Source organism: Leopardus geoffroyi, chromosome X, assembly GCF_018350155.1.
Source record: "Leopardus geoffroyi isolate Oge1 chromosome X, O.geoffroyi_Oge1_pat1.0, whole genome shotgun sequence".
Taxonomy (NCBI): Eukaryota; Metazoa; Chordata; class Mammalia; order Carnivora; family Felidae; genus Leopardus; species Leopardus geoffroyi.
This window is the reverse complement of record NC_059343.1, coordinates 88,632,132-88,646,023: the sequence shown is the minus strand read 5'-3', so window position 1 is coordinate 88,646,023 and position 13,892 is coordinate 88,632,132. Positions and strand designations below refer to the sequence as shown.

The following is a 13,892-nucleotide window of genomic DNA, read 5'->3' as shown; positions in this document are numbered from 1 at the left end:
TCCACGGCTATCACCCTGTTCAAGTAACTATCATCCGTCCCCTGGATTGCTGCAGACGCCTCCGTCCTGGTCTCCCTGAGGCCACGGTTGCCCCCACTTCAGTCTGGTCTGTATAGATAATGCAAAGTCCAAATCAGATCCTGCTGCTCTCCTCCTGCTCAAAACCCTGCACATGTCTCCCACTACAAGTGAATAACATCCAAATTCTTCCTTCATGGCCTGTGAGAGACCCTGTGTGATCTCCTCCTGTCCTCCTTGCCAAACCCTTCTTAAGCTATTCTTACTCTTGCCTGGTACAATCTGGCCCCACTGGTGTTTTTTTCCATTTCTGAACACATCAAGTTCTCTACCACCTCAAGGCCCTCCCACTTGGCATTCCTTTTTCGCCTGGAAAATTCTTTTCCCATTCTCCACATGGTTGATCTTTCACCCTTCAGGTCCCCACTTAAGTATCACCTCCTCACAGAGGCCAGAGGCCTTCCCTGAGAACTCTGCCTTGGTTATCCCCATCACTACAGCCTGTTTATTTCCCTCAGGAGTCTCATCATGATATATATTCATTTATGTGATTATTTGTCTAGAAACTCCATAAGAGTATTGACTGTGTCTCTTTTGTTCAACATGGCATTTCTACCACCTAGTATGGTACCTGGCACATTGCAGGTGATTAATAAATATTTTCTAAATGGATTGATGTATGCCTGGGTAGGAGTGATTCTGAGGCATACAAATTATGATCCCTAGGCCACTCCATGCAATTCATTATCAAATGCCTACTGGTTCTGTCTCAGCCTGTGAAAGACAGGTTTTTGGATGGGGAGTCTGGCTGGTAGGAGAAACCCCTCAACATCTCTGGCCAAATACAAAGGTGGGGAGCAAATGGAGTGAAAGGAAAAGTATAGGAGAACTACGATCTAAGAAGAAATGGAAGCTGGCATGGCTCCAGTCCTTTTAGGGGTATGAGGGTGAGAAATCTAACACTTATTCCTTCTCAGGAAAAGAATGTTTCTTTAAAGGACAAATAATTCTTTCAGAACGGCCAGAGGCCTGGAGGTTGGACAGGATGGCTTTGGATAGCCCTTCCCACTCCTAGCAGTCTCCTACTGGGTAGAAGATCCGGTTTTTTTTAAGTTTATTTGAGAGAAAGCAGAAGTGGGGAGGTGGAGAGAGAGAGAGAGAGAGAGAGAGAATCCCAACCGAGCTCAGTGCTGCCAGTGAGGAGCCCGACCTGGGGCTCGAACTCATGAGCCTTGAGATCATGACCTGAGCGGAAGTCAGATGCTTAACCAACTGAACCACCCAGGCACCCCAGATCTGGTTATTTTCTGAGGGCTGCCTCCCTATTACCATCCAGTTCTTCATGGCCCTGCAACTTCCTCCTCAGCTGAGCATGAAGAGGCATCTTCTAGAAAACCTGCTTGTGTCTGGATTCATTTTCTGGTTGTCCAAACAGTTGCTGTTCCCCAGTGGGCTGGGATGGAGAACACCTGTCACCTGTTCTAGCAGGTCACAAGGGGGAAGGTAGAGAGCCAGAGGCTATCTGTCCTTCCACAAATACCTGGAAGCCTGGAGTCACCTCACAAAAGACCAATGCTCAGATGATGCCTCTGAGCAGATGCTGCAGAGGACCCTCTGGGAAGCCACCCCCCTGCTCCTCCTTACTTCTCCCCTCAGGGGCTACACATCCAATAGACTCAGACATGTTGTCTAATGGGCCTAGACATACTCCTAAACCCTTCCTTCTGGGGCTGCTAGCCCAGTGACAGATGTGAGGACTGTGCCAGATGTGAGGCTGATGCCATATGGCACTGTGGGTCACAAGGTCTGAAGCTGCTGCCACTGAGCTGTGGGAGTTAGCAAGGAGATCCTTGTATTTTAGCCCCTGCTCACTTGTCACTGGCAGAGGCAGGGAGGGCGAACAGGAGCAAGGAAATATTCACGGAAGCTTAAAGGAGGGGTCACATCACTCCAGAGAGCCCTGGGCACCCCTGATCCCACCTTCCATGTACCACACCAAGTATTTCTCGAGGGAGGCAGAGGCAGAGATCGAGCCAGAGGGGAAGAGAGAGAGGAATGGAGGGGAAGCCAGCTGAGTGGGAAAGGGGGCCAGACAGAGCTGGGGTGGGGGCATGACAAGAGGCAGAGAAAAACACAGAAGTAGAGATGTGAGACAAGAGGAGGGCCTCAGAGACAGTGAAGGACAAAGGACAGGCTTGAGGAAGATGAGGCCAACAGAGAACCCATGGCCACCAACTCCACCAACTCCACCAACTTGTATTGGCTCTTTGGGGGCCACTCCAGTGCCTCACCTGCTCTCTAAATGCCCTTGGGCCACTCCCAGCTCTGCCCTCAGTCTCCTGCAGCTGCAAAAGGGTCACATGACAATCAGAGCCTTCTGATATGGGACTTGGGGTGCTCAAGCTCTTTGGGAAGGGGCACTGTGGTTATGCCATAGTGACACCACGATGGCCCTCCCCATTTCACAGATAGGGACGTGGTGAGCAAGGGCACATCTGAAACAGCCTGAGGAAGACACCTGGGGTGCCATCCTGACCTGGGTTGATCCCCCAGCGACCAGAGGCTGTATTATTCTTGGGAAAGAGAATGAGATCAAGAGGAGAAAATAGGGAGGGGAGAGAATTCTTTAAGCTGGGAGGGAATGGTCATGATGGGAAAAGTGGAGTTGGCATGGAAGGGAGCAGCAGGCCTGAATTCTTCCCCTCAGTGAACACATCTCTCGGAGGCCAGGCTGGGTTTCAGCGCTCTGGCACAGAATGCTAAGCCAGGAGAGGGTCCCTGGCCACCCAGATCTCTCTCTCCTCTTGGATCCTAGCCTCTAGTCTGCCAAGGACTGAACTGTAAACAAGGCTTGGAGGCTGGATAGGGGGAGCAGGTGTGGGCAGGAGCTGCTGGGAACATCCCAACAAGTAGCTGCCTCTAGCAGCCAAAGATCCAGGGCCCAAATAGCACCCCTCTGGGGGCTGCCTGGCAGGCTCTGGATATACAGGGCTCCCAGCAAAGCCTCCTGAAGCCAAACAAGGGCCTACTCAGCTGGCTGGCTGTGTAGTCTCCCTCCTCTCCGTGAGGCTGTCAGGCATTGACAGCCTGGGCCACCAGCCTAGGATGCCCCCAGCTCTTGACTCTGGTCAAACAGCCGAATCTCAGAGTTGGCAGGGACCTTGGAAGTTGTTTACTTCACCCTTGTCCACCCTCTGCTGACTTCCAGAAGCAGCAGGGGAAGGTTTTCTAGAGGAGGGGCCATATTTGGGCCAGTCCAGAGGGAGGGCACTGAGAGCAGGCCTGGAGACAGAAGGGAGCAGGGGGGGCTATGGCAGGGGCACGGAGATAACAGCTTGAGTGAGGGAGGGGGTGCCAGGAGAGGTTAGCTAGGAAGCGGGAAGTTGAGAGGTTTACTCTCCCTCTTCCTCTCTCTCATGTCTGGTTCTGCTGGGGCAAGAGGTCTTCTCCCCAGTGGCCCCTTGGGGAGCTTAGGAGGAGATGGGCAGGCCAGTCTAGACATTCCTGGAGAGAGAAAGGCATATCTATCCCATGGCTTTGCCTAGATGCCCATCTGCCCCCTCCTTGCCTGACACGATGCAGGTGGAACCTGAAGCTCAGGCACCATGCCCAGCAGGCACCAGGCTGACCTTTGGTGAGGGAGAAGACAGGAGCAATCTTCAGCTTCCTCCCTGTGCTCTATCTTCAAGATGTCCATCCAGGAGTACCCAGGTGGGGGCAGTGCAGAAATCAGGCCAAGAGCAACTCCACAAAAGAGGCTATGTGAGCAGAGGCCTGATAAACTCATATCACCCTGTCTGGAGGTGTCCAGAGATGCCAAATACAGCTTCAGGCCGAGACCCCTTCTCTCCTGCCTGATTGCATCTTTCTGCTGAGAGAGAAGAACAAATTATAAGGTCTTTCCTAAAGAAAAGGAAAATCCTGGGGCACCTGGGTGGCTCAGTCAGTTGAGCATCTGACTTTGGCTTGGGTCGTGATCTCACAGTTCATGAGTTTGAGCCCTGCATCAGGCTCACTGCTGTCAGCAGTCGGATCCTCTGTCCCCCTCTCTCTCTGCCCCTCCCCCACTCGTGTGTGTGTGTGTGTGTGTGTGTGTGTGTGTTCTCTCTCTCTCTCTCAAAAATAAATAAACATTAAAAAAAGAAAAGGAAGCTCTTATGGAATCAGAAAAGGGAGAGGGAGGTTGGTGAACTCTCTACCTAAGAATAAAAGCCAAGGGCAAGGGCAAGTGCTGTTACTATATCAGAGAGCATGAGTTAGCACACAAACACTCTGCACCTCACCTGTGTTGTTAGGCTGGTAAGGGGGTGCTGTCTGTTTCCTGGAGGTGAAGGGCAGTAAATTTGCAAACTTCTAAGGGCCTGTGGGCTTGTCTCTGGGTGGAGGTGGGGGTGGTAAGGAGATCGCACCCTACTCTCCAACCAGACTTGGGGGAGACAGAATCCTAGGGGATCCTGAGAACTTGCAGGCTCCCTCCTCAGCAACACAGATTCAACGATGGACCCCAGACTTGACTCACTAAGGTAGAAAACCAGACCCAGGCATTTTACAAAGAACCAAAAAGGGTAAGGAAAAAAGGCGTGTGTGTGTGTGTGTGTGTGTGTGTGTGTGTGTGCGCACGTGTGTGTGTAGCTTTTTTGCCTAACCCTCAGTTACCCAGAACATTCTATTGACCATAAAAGCCCTTCCCCAAGCATTCAAGTTTTGGCATTACAGTGTATTTGTATTTTTTTCAGTGATTAAAATCTGCAGAGCTGGGACTCGATTGTAGAATAATGCTAGTTCGCTCCTATCTCCTTCCTTGTAAGGGGAACAATAGCAGAGACTCTTGCTTGAGTCACGGGCTCCCTCCACCAGAGTTTAGATGCATTCATTCATGCATTTATTCATATATGCAACAAAAATTTACCAAGTACCTCCTATGTGCCAGACATGGTGCTGGGTACTGGCAATATGAAGATAAAACAGTCCCCGTCTCTCCCTTTCAGAGAGGCTGTGGTCTGAGGTGGGAGCAGGTGTGTGAACAAACATAAAACCATGTGTCACTTGGAACCACAAGGGGCAGCAGAGGATGTTATGAGAGCTCCGGAGGAGGGCCCATTCCCCACCACCCCCATGACTTCCAGCAGACGCCCCTCCCCGTCCCCTCCAACTAAGCTGAGTGGTGAAGGTGAATAGGAGTCCGCAGATGGTCAAGGCGAAGGACATTCCAGGAAAGGAATGTCAAATTTGACAGCAAACAAATAATAGGAACGGGGGAAACCTCTAGGTTTTTAAGCCTCTGCAATGAAAAGAAGAAATAATGGAACAAATTCAGGCAAAACTGAAGGGAATCTTCAATTTCTGGTTGCAGGAATGAGGGCAGAGGACTTGCGCTACCTACTGGCTCCTTTCACGTGGCCTCGGAGATGTGGCGGGGCACTCAGGGAGGCCACACTGATGACTAGGGACACAGCCCAGCGCTGGGGTTACCAGCCATACATCTATGCACTGCCCAAAAGCTACACATGGAAGGCCCCCCTCTCACAACAGAGAAAGAAAAGGGAAGGGTAGCTTGCCAGCAGATGCACTGAAATGCATCCACAGTAATGGAGACCAAAGTCACAAAGCTCACATGCCCTAGTATGGCCATACTGAAGAGGGCCCACTGAAGCCAGCTCTATTTATTAGGCCAGGGCCAGTGGTGGAGTCCCCCCGCAGGGCCACATGTGACGCAGAAGAGCCCCTCCCCTTGGGACCCGGCCACATTCTGTTCACCCCACGGGGACCATCCTGGGGGTAGGAGGGCTGACTATCAATAGGACAGCAATAAGACTACTCAAGCGTTAGCAGTATTTCCTACTACTGAAATCCTGGACAAGACACAAGCCCCCTCTCCTTCCCCAGAAGGTGGGAAGATGGCTTTGCTCAGCATTGCAAGCAAGGCTCTAAAAACTTTTCAGAAAATAATTCCTAGCAGAGGTACTCAGATAGAGCCATAATGTTGGATTAACAACTCCAAGCCAGCAGACCAGACACTTGTCTAATTAATAAAACTTATAAAGCAGAACAACTTCTTGATGTTGCAGACACGGCACTTAGTACAACAACAAAACCCAAATCCACACAGAATGCCGCATGTTTTCTGGGAAGCCCTTTCTTCTACAACTTGTACGATCCCTTTGTTCATGCAAACAGGGGCTGAGGAAAGGAGGGAATGGTGCAGAGCTCTGGGCAACTGGCTGGGGAGGGCACAGCTCAAGGGGCCCAGCTCAGGTAGGTGATGGGGGAACGTCTGCCTCTTGCACAAATCTGCCAAAGGTTAGCTCCAGCCTGGGATGTGGGCTGGAATCCCAATTCTGTGACAGGTTACTCAACCTCCAAAGTCTCAGTTCCCTCATCTGTAAAATGGGGCTCATGATAGTACCTACTTAAAAGTATCTCCGTGAAGATTAAATATACAAAGTGAGTGCTCCATCGATAATGGCTATTAGCAATGATATGATCTTTGTTCTATTTAGGCACTTACTAACAGGACCCACTGTCCTGTTACAGCCCACTGGGTTTGCCTTTCTCCACAGAATGTAATGAAGGTGGTTCAAATCCATTTGGACCTTGGGCTCTAACTTCCAATCTACAGAATAAATAAACTTTTTCTGTAGGGAAAACAAACCATTCTACAACTTCATTAAAGCCAATTTCTCACAACATTTCTCATGGGTAACAGTGGAGGGGGGGGGGTGGAGATCCCATCTCTGCTTCTCCCCTGCTGTGGGACCTTGGGCTTGTCCACCTCTCAGTTTCCATCACTTCAATTTCCTCATCTGTAAAATGGTGCTAATGTGAGGATCTACCTCACAGCTTTGTTGTGAAGATTAAATATACTACATGTGCTAGGCACACAGAAAGCCCCAAGTGAGTGCCAGCTACTGTTCTTCTTGAACACGGACTCTTACTGCTACCTAAAAGCTTGTTAGCCCAATGCTTGGCACAAAAGCAATGTGCCTACTGTGATCATCAGTGCTCTCAGCAAAGAAGAGTGACTGGGGGCAGAGGAACGGAAGGGAGATGGGGGTCTTTTCTGAGCAGGAGGCTAAGTGACTTATGAACTCAGCCATCCCCCCCCTCCCTCCGCCCTTGAATTTTACACAGCTCAGGAAAAGAAAGTGACAGGTATGCCCCAGCATTTCCAGATTTGCTGAGGTTTCTACAGGTAATGCACCACCTGATAGGGTGGTCTTGTTTCTAAGTCCCGCGATGCTGCGTGAACGCTGAGACCATTCCAGGGCAGCAGGGCAGGCCAGCCAGGGCGGCTGGGCCCTGGGGAAGCTGGGGCCCCGGGTGGGGGTGTGTGCGAGGGGGTGCAGGCGTCTCGAAGCCCGGGAGCTGGGGCTCCTCGCCCAGGGTGTGGGGGATGGGCGTAGCGGGCGGTGGGGAGGGCAGGGCCCGGGCCCCAGGAAGGGTCACCTCTGTCTGCCCTCGCCAACGACTGCCTCCCGGCTTCCCGCTCTCCCTGCTCCTGCTCTCCCTCCTCGCTCCCTCCGCTCCAGCGGAAAACTTCCCGCTCACGCCGCCACTTTTCCACGGCGTCCAAACCCTCAACCCCGCGCATCTCGTCTTCCAGTTCCCTCGCGGGCGGTGCGGCGAAGGGGCCCGCGGCGGCCCGACGCCCGGAATAGCTCCTTGGGGGCTCAGGGCTCCCGGCCGGGAGGACGGAGGTCGGCTCCCGACGCGCCAACTCCGTCCACCGACTGCGCCGAGGGGGCGCGCACCCAGGCCCAGGGGCCCGTGCCCGCACCGCCCGGAGTCACTCGGAGGGGTCGGCGGCGGGGGTGCGGGGGGGCGCGGGGCAGGCGCTCGGCTGCCGACCTCCCAAATCCCCCAGACTCCAGCCTCGGCGGCCGGGTGCCCCGCTTTCTGGCCTCCTCCCAGGCGAGCCCGACCTCCGGCCGCTCGGAGCGCCGTACTTACTGTCGGAGCCCTCTCCAGGCCGGGGCTGGGCTGCTGCCCGGCCCCGGGAACCCCGTCGCCGTCTCCCCCTCGCGCTGCCCCCAGCTGTGCCCCGCGCCGACCGGAGCGACAGCGGTGTCTGTAGAAAGAGAAAGATCACGACTGCCTTAGAAACCCAGCCCCTGCTGTGACCAGAATCTTAAAGAAGGAGGCGACTGGCTGGGCCCCAGAGCCGCGGCTGAGGTGGCGAACTAGCGAGGCCGCTGGTAAACACGGCGTCTGCTGCCTCGCGCCCGCCCCACAGTCCGCCGCGGAGGAGCCCCCGCCTCCCGTCCCCCCTGGCCGGGCCCCGCGGGGGAGCCGGGGAGGGGCCGTGCGGATAATCCAGCGAGCGCTCGGTGCCGGTCCCCGGGCTTCACATCCATTCTCTCACCCCAGCATCCTCCCCAGCTGACAGAAATTAAAACCGACGTCCAGGGGAGCAAAGCAAATCATCCCAGATACGCAGGCTAAGCAGTAAGTGGTGGGGCCCGGCTTCGACCCCAGTGGGATCTCAGATTCCGCTGCTGCCAGCCTCAGGAGCCACTTCGTGCTGCTGCAAAGCAACATTTGAATACCCGCGTCTCCACCTCCCGTGTCCCCATTTCTCTGACAGCACTGGGGACGAGTAGCAACTCCAGGCCAGTTTGCTGATGAGGGTGGAGATGGGGACCTCAGGACGCTGGATACTGACTGCAGTGCCTAGTGCCATGGAGTGGCCATCCCTCTTTACCCCAGACCATTCACCTACTATGTGCCAGGCCTTGTGGGACACACAAGAAGGTACAGAAAATTAGTCTTGGTCCAGGTGCCATACAGGAGGCAGGCACTGAGCCTGTGAGGTCTGTCTGCGTTATGCTAGAAGGATCAAAGTGGGGGGAGGTGCAGAGGCCCTAAAGGAGCTCAGAGACCCCTCCCACAGCAGAACCTCAGGGAGCCTCTGGCGGGGACACGGGGAGAGAAGAGGCTCACAGGGACAGGGTGGGGAGGGTGATCTTCCTATAGGGCTGATCTGACTCCTTTCTGGTCCTGGAGTGAGGGTCCACACCACTCATTCCTCTTTAAAGTGTAAGTAGAAGGACACCTGTGTGGCTCAGAGGGTTAAGCGTCTGACTTCGGCTCAGGTCATGATCTCACGGTTGGTGGGTTGGTGCGTTGGAGCTCTGTGCTGACAGCTCTTGGAGCCTGGAGCCTGCTTGGGATTCTGTGTCTCCCTCTCACTCTGCCCCTCCCCAACTCGCGCTCTGTTTCTGTCTCTCTCAAAAATAAATAAACATTAAAAAAATGTATGAAGTGTGAGTAGAAAGCAGCCTGTGGGGAGATTAAGCTTTGTGGCTTCCCTATGGAAGCTACCCTCATCTTCCTGCCTTGACAATGACATCTGTGAAATGGGAAAGATCTCTTACTCCTTCCTTTCTGGTCAAAATGATGAAACAACCCAGTATTCCTGCCCTTCCATTCTGATCATTAAAAAATGAGCAGTTTGTATTCCCCCCTGCCTTGTTCCTGCTTATCCATTCAGTCATTCGTTCAGCAAATATTTATTAGCATCTATCATGTGCCAGGCACCATGCTGGGTGCTGGGCACTTCCATGATTCTGTGGGGGCGTCCACACACATGAGAGGTGGAAAGCACACAGTACTGCAAGTTAGGAAACAAATTTTAAGTCCCAGCCCTTTGGCTAAATAGCTGTGTGACCCTGCATGAGTCATGTATCCTTTTGAGGCCTCAGTTTTCTTGTTGGTCAAACAGGGATAATAACATCTTCCTGCCCTAATTCATGGGGGTGTTTGTGAGGCTCAGTGGACAAAATGGATGTGAAGGAGCTTTGAAAAGTATAAAGCCACCAGACGAATGTCAGGGATTAGTCCATCTCCGAGGTGGGAGGGGGGCTGCTGGGAAGTAAAGCTTAGAAGAATTCCTGGCTGACTTTCCCAAATTCATTGCACTGAATTCCATCTTCCCTGAATCACCGATCCTCACCTGGGCAGGAGTCTCTGCTCTGTGAAATATCATCTTCCCTCAGCAGTGCCCATGACACTCAGGTTAGTGATGGCCTGGCCTTAAGCCAGGGAGATTGTTTGGGGGGACTTGAGTGGTCCCAGGGGACAGTCTTGGCTCTGGGTCTCTAATTCCTGGCAACCCTAGCATCCCCCCTTCCCCCCGCCCACCACCAGAGCCCACCGAACCCGGCACTGTACATGTCTGGGTGGAAACCACTTGAGGCCTCCAGCAACATCCCTTTAGGAAGCAAGGGACTTAGACAGCAGAAGGTGGCCTTGAGGGTGGCGGATACTCTCTTTGGGGGGATGTTAGGGGTTCTGGCTTTGCCTGGCTGGCTGAGATCTACAACAGAACTAGTGAAGTCTCTGGGAGGGTCTTCAGCTGGCTCAGCACACCCCAACAAGCCCCGCACCCCAAATAGACCTACAATCTAAATTACAACACTATGCTAATCACCAAAGTTCCAAAAGCACTTTCCCCTACCTCTTGCTACCCCCGAGTAAACACATACTTAAAGGAAACACAGGGTATTGCCAGGCAAACCCTTTCCAGACAAATCTGCTAGCCTCTTTCCTTCCTCTCCCGCCTTCCCACCAGACTGTCACCCTGAAGCCCCTTTGATAATTAAGTGCTACAACTGATGGGGAACATGGGCACCATGGCCAGCCAAGCCTAGGGCTGCGTTGCACAGCTCTGGAGCCAAACCAGAATGGAAGTCAGAGGCAGCAACAGAAAGGAGCCTAGCCTTGGGCCAGGGCACCTTCAGCAGGTCCCTGGGGGGTAGGCGCCAAACAGGCAGTCTCCACACCTAACTTCCCTTGGCAGTCTTGGAGCCCATCCCTCTTGCAGCTGAGGTTCCTCTCAATGTCTTCATAGATTCCCTTGTCACATCCATCTTGCCCAGGCTGCTCCTCTTAATAAAGTGCCCCCCGCGGCCACTCCAGACAGCCTGATGTTATCCTTACTCTCCTGTCCTTCTCCCCAGAGTGGGCCAGTGATTCAGGCCCCTCGGGTTACAGTACTGTCTCCCAGGAAAATGATTCCTTGGGCACACAAGCCAGGCTGATGGATGCTTTGGGTGTGGGTGAATCAAATACTCCTCTGCCCCACTCAGGGTGGCCTGGGCCCTGGATTCAGATCCTCGCCCTGAGTCCCCATGTCTACCTCAGCCTGCATCTTCTCCCTCCTCCCCTTCCCCCGGCCACCTGCTGCTGCTCTCCCTGAGCTATATAACCTGAGTCCAATTTACAAAGTCTTTCTCTCCGGGACTGTCAACAAATCCCACACCTATATCCCCCAGAAAGACTGGAAAGCTTCAAGATCCAAAGGAAAGAATCACCGATGGTGAAATTTCAGGCACAGTGACAAGCAATTGAGGAAACCTATTTGATCACATCATGTTTACCTATGGGTATGGTTGGCCCTGAGGATATTCTGGCATCTTCCCTTGACGATAATGAAGACTTGGAATAATAGCAAAGAAAGCAATAGAAAATACACCAGGCTGGGAGCAGGGACATCTTGCTGCTCATCCCAGCTCTGGAGCTAATTAGATGTATGGCCCTACACTTTCCCTCTCTAGATCTCACTTTCTCCTTAAGTTGAAAGAGAGCAGATTTGTAGTGTCCCTTCCTATTCTGTCAGGCTCAGATTCTAGGCTAAATAGCACTGAAATAGACTGATGTTTCCTCCAGAATGGGCCCTCATTCGAGAACATTGGGCATGGCATTGCGTATGCATGGAAGCTAGACAGGTATGAAGGATTGCCACTATGGGCATGACCCAGGCACTGCTATTCAACAATGCAGCCAGCGTCTGACCCACCTTGGCCGGGGGACAAAGGGAGAATTTGTTCACTGCCCCCACCCCAGCTTGCAGACAGGAACCCTCAAATCCCCAGCAGTAGCTCTCTGCATGTTAATCCCCTATGACCTCCAGGACTGATTCCAGCTGCCCCAGGATCAGGGCTGACATTACCAGTGAACACCTGTACTACCATCACACTTACTCAGATTTTACATTCGTGACTTAATGATCATTAAACAGCTGTTGCCTCAACTCCCCACCCCTGCCCCCCGCAACTCCCCACCCTCTGCCCCCTGCAGTGCCTTCCAACTGTCCCCACCTCCTTCTGATCCAGCAACCAGAGGGTTAATGCCTGGCTAGTAGGGGCCCTCTAGAATGCTGCTCTAGTTCTAGGGGCTGTTCATCCTTCCTGGTCAGTGCCTGAGCCATACAGGCAATACAATATTTTTCTCATTACTATTTATTTTGAGAGAGAGAGCGCGCACGTGAATGAGCACACGTGCGCAAGTGGGGGAGGGTCAGAGAGAGAGGGAGACAGACTATCTGAAGCAGGATCTGCACTGACAGGCTGACAGCGGTGAGCCTGATGTGGGGCTTGAACCCACGAACCGCAAGATCACGACCTGAGCCAAAGTCAGATGCTCAACTGACTGAGCCACCCAGCCAGGATTTTGGTCTAGTCCAATGTCCCTCCCCCTTTCCAGACCATTTCTCTATGAAGATGTGTCAAGGGCTTCCTGAATTGACATAGGCTCCACTCCTTGCCTCTGAGTCAGGTGGGTCCTGGTTGTTCCAGAGAAGAAAGAAAAAGCAGCAGGAAGTGGAGGGTCTGGCCCTATAGTTAGTAGCAGCTTCCCTGGTGACCCTCTCTGCCTTGTGGTCTTGGATCCAGTTACCATAGGTTGAAGCCAAATGTATTGAGGTTGGAGGGACCCTTCCTCCTACTATTACCTGAAGGGGGCACTGATTCTGTACCCGTCACTGGTTTCCCTTCACCAGACACTCTCAGATGCTCCTGCCTGCTCCCCAGGCCTACTTGGGGTACTCACCACATTTTCTTCCCCTCCGTGGCTGACCCCTTCTCTTCTCTTAGCCAGAGCAAGCCTCCCTACCACTGAAAACCCCCCTCACTTGGCCCCTGTCTCCCCTCCCTGTGCCATTCTTCTTCCTTCCCCCTGCCAAGGCCTAGTTGCTCCAATGGGTGCTCTGCCCCTGCGGTGTGAATGTTCTGTTCTTGCTGGGCCCTGTATTAATTTGCTTGCATTTGGAGCTGCTTTGTTAATGTGTGTGGCCTTTTCTCGACGTGTACTGCTGCTTCCCGCTGCCTCTGTTACCTCTCCACCCACACCCTCCTTAACCTTGTAATAACGGGCCCTCCCCTGTGGAGAGTGGGTTAGGCTTTTTCAAAGGCCTTTCTTGTACATGCTTTAGTGGTTCGGTACATCCTCACAACCGCTGAGGAAACACAGAAGGTGTTGATTACTGAGCCCCGTGGGACCGGAGAAGAAACTGGGGCTCTCAGAGGTGAGAAGGCCAGTCTACCTGGATGGATACTGTGTGATGGCTGAGAAGGTCATGGCTGTTCCCCATAGTACCCCACACGTTTATGCCATTCATTGTGGACACTGCCCTCTGAGGCCCCAACCAAGTCCCCAGAAAAGTGCACATGTGCACACACACCCATATACAGTTTTGCTTAAGATTGTGTGAGGGGTCACAGAGTCTCTGAAGGTCAGGCCTCGGCATCAGTATTTTTTTTAAAGCTGCTCAAGTGTTTCTAATTTGCATCCAAGGGGGAGAGTCACAGCTTGAAAGGAAGATGAGGTTGTAAAAGCTTTAGCAGCCAAGAGCTTTCTTAAGAACCTGAGGTATCCGCAGAAAGAACTGAAGGTAGGCTGGCATGTGAACAATGGCCTAGCTTCCCTGCCTCAGTTGCCTCCTTTCTGCCTGAAGGAAATCATTCTATACATCTTCTCAGCCCCTCCCCAGGCCTGGAATGGCTTGGTAAATCAGTCAGCACCCAGTATGCTGTGTTAAAGGGTAGAAATAAAGAAATGCGTCCCCCTCCCCATATGTATACACGTTGGCCAATCGC

General features: G+C 52.9%; 1 protein-coding gene across 3 annotated transcripts in view; it reads right to left on the bottom strand.

The window, feature by feature from the left end:
• The window catches only part of FRMPD3 (FERM and PDZ domain containing 3), an 80,188-nt gene extending 71,950 nt beyond the window's left edge, over positions 1 to 8,238 (bottom strand). The window contains exon 1 of one of the 3 annotated variants that reach the window (XM_045470604.1): positions 7,969 to 8,238. The gene's annotated coding sequence lies outside the window, so the exon portion shown is untranslated. The remainder of the gene's footprint in view (positions 1 to 7,968) is intronic. The other 2 variants (XM_045470606.1, XM_045470610.1) reach the window with 2 other exon arrangements.
• Positions 8,239 to 13,892: the final 5,654 nt, after the last annotated feature.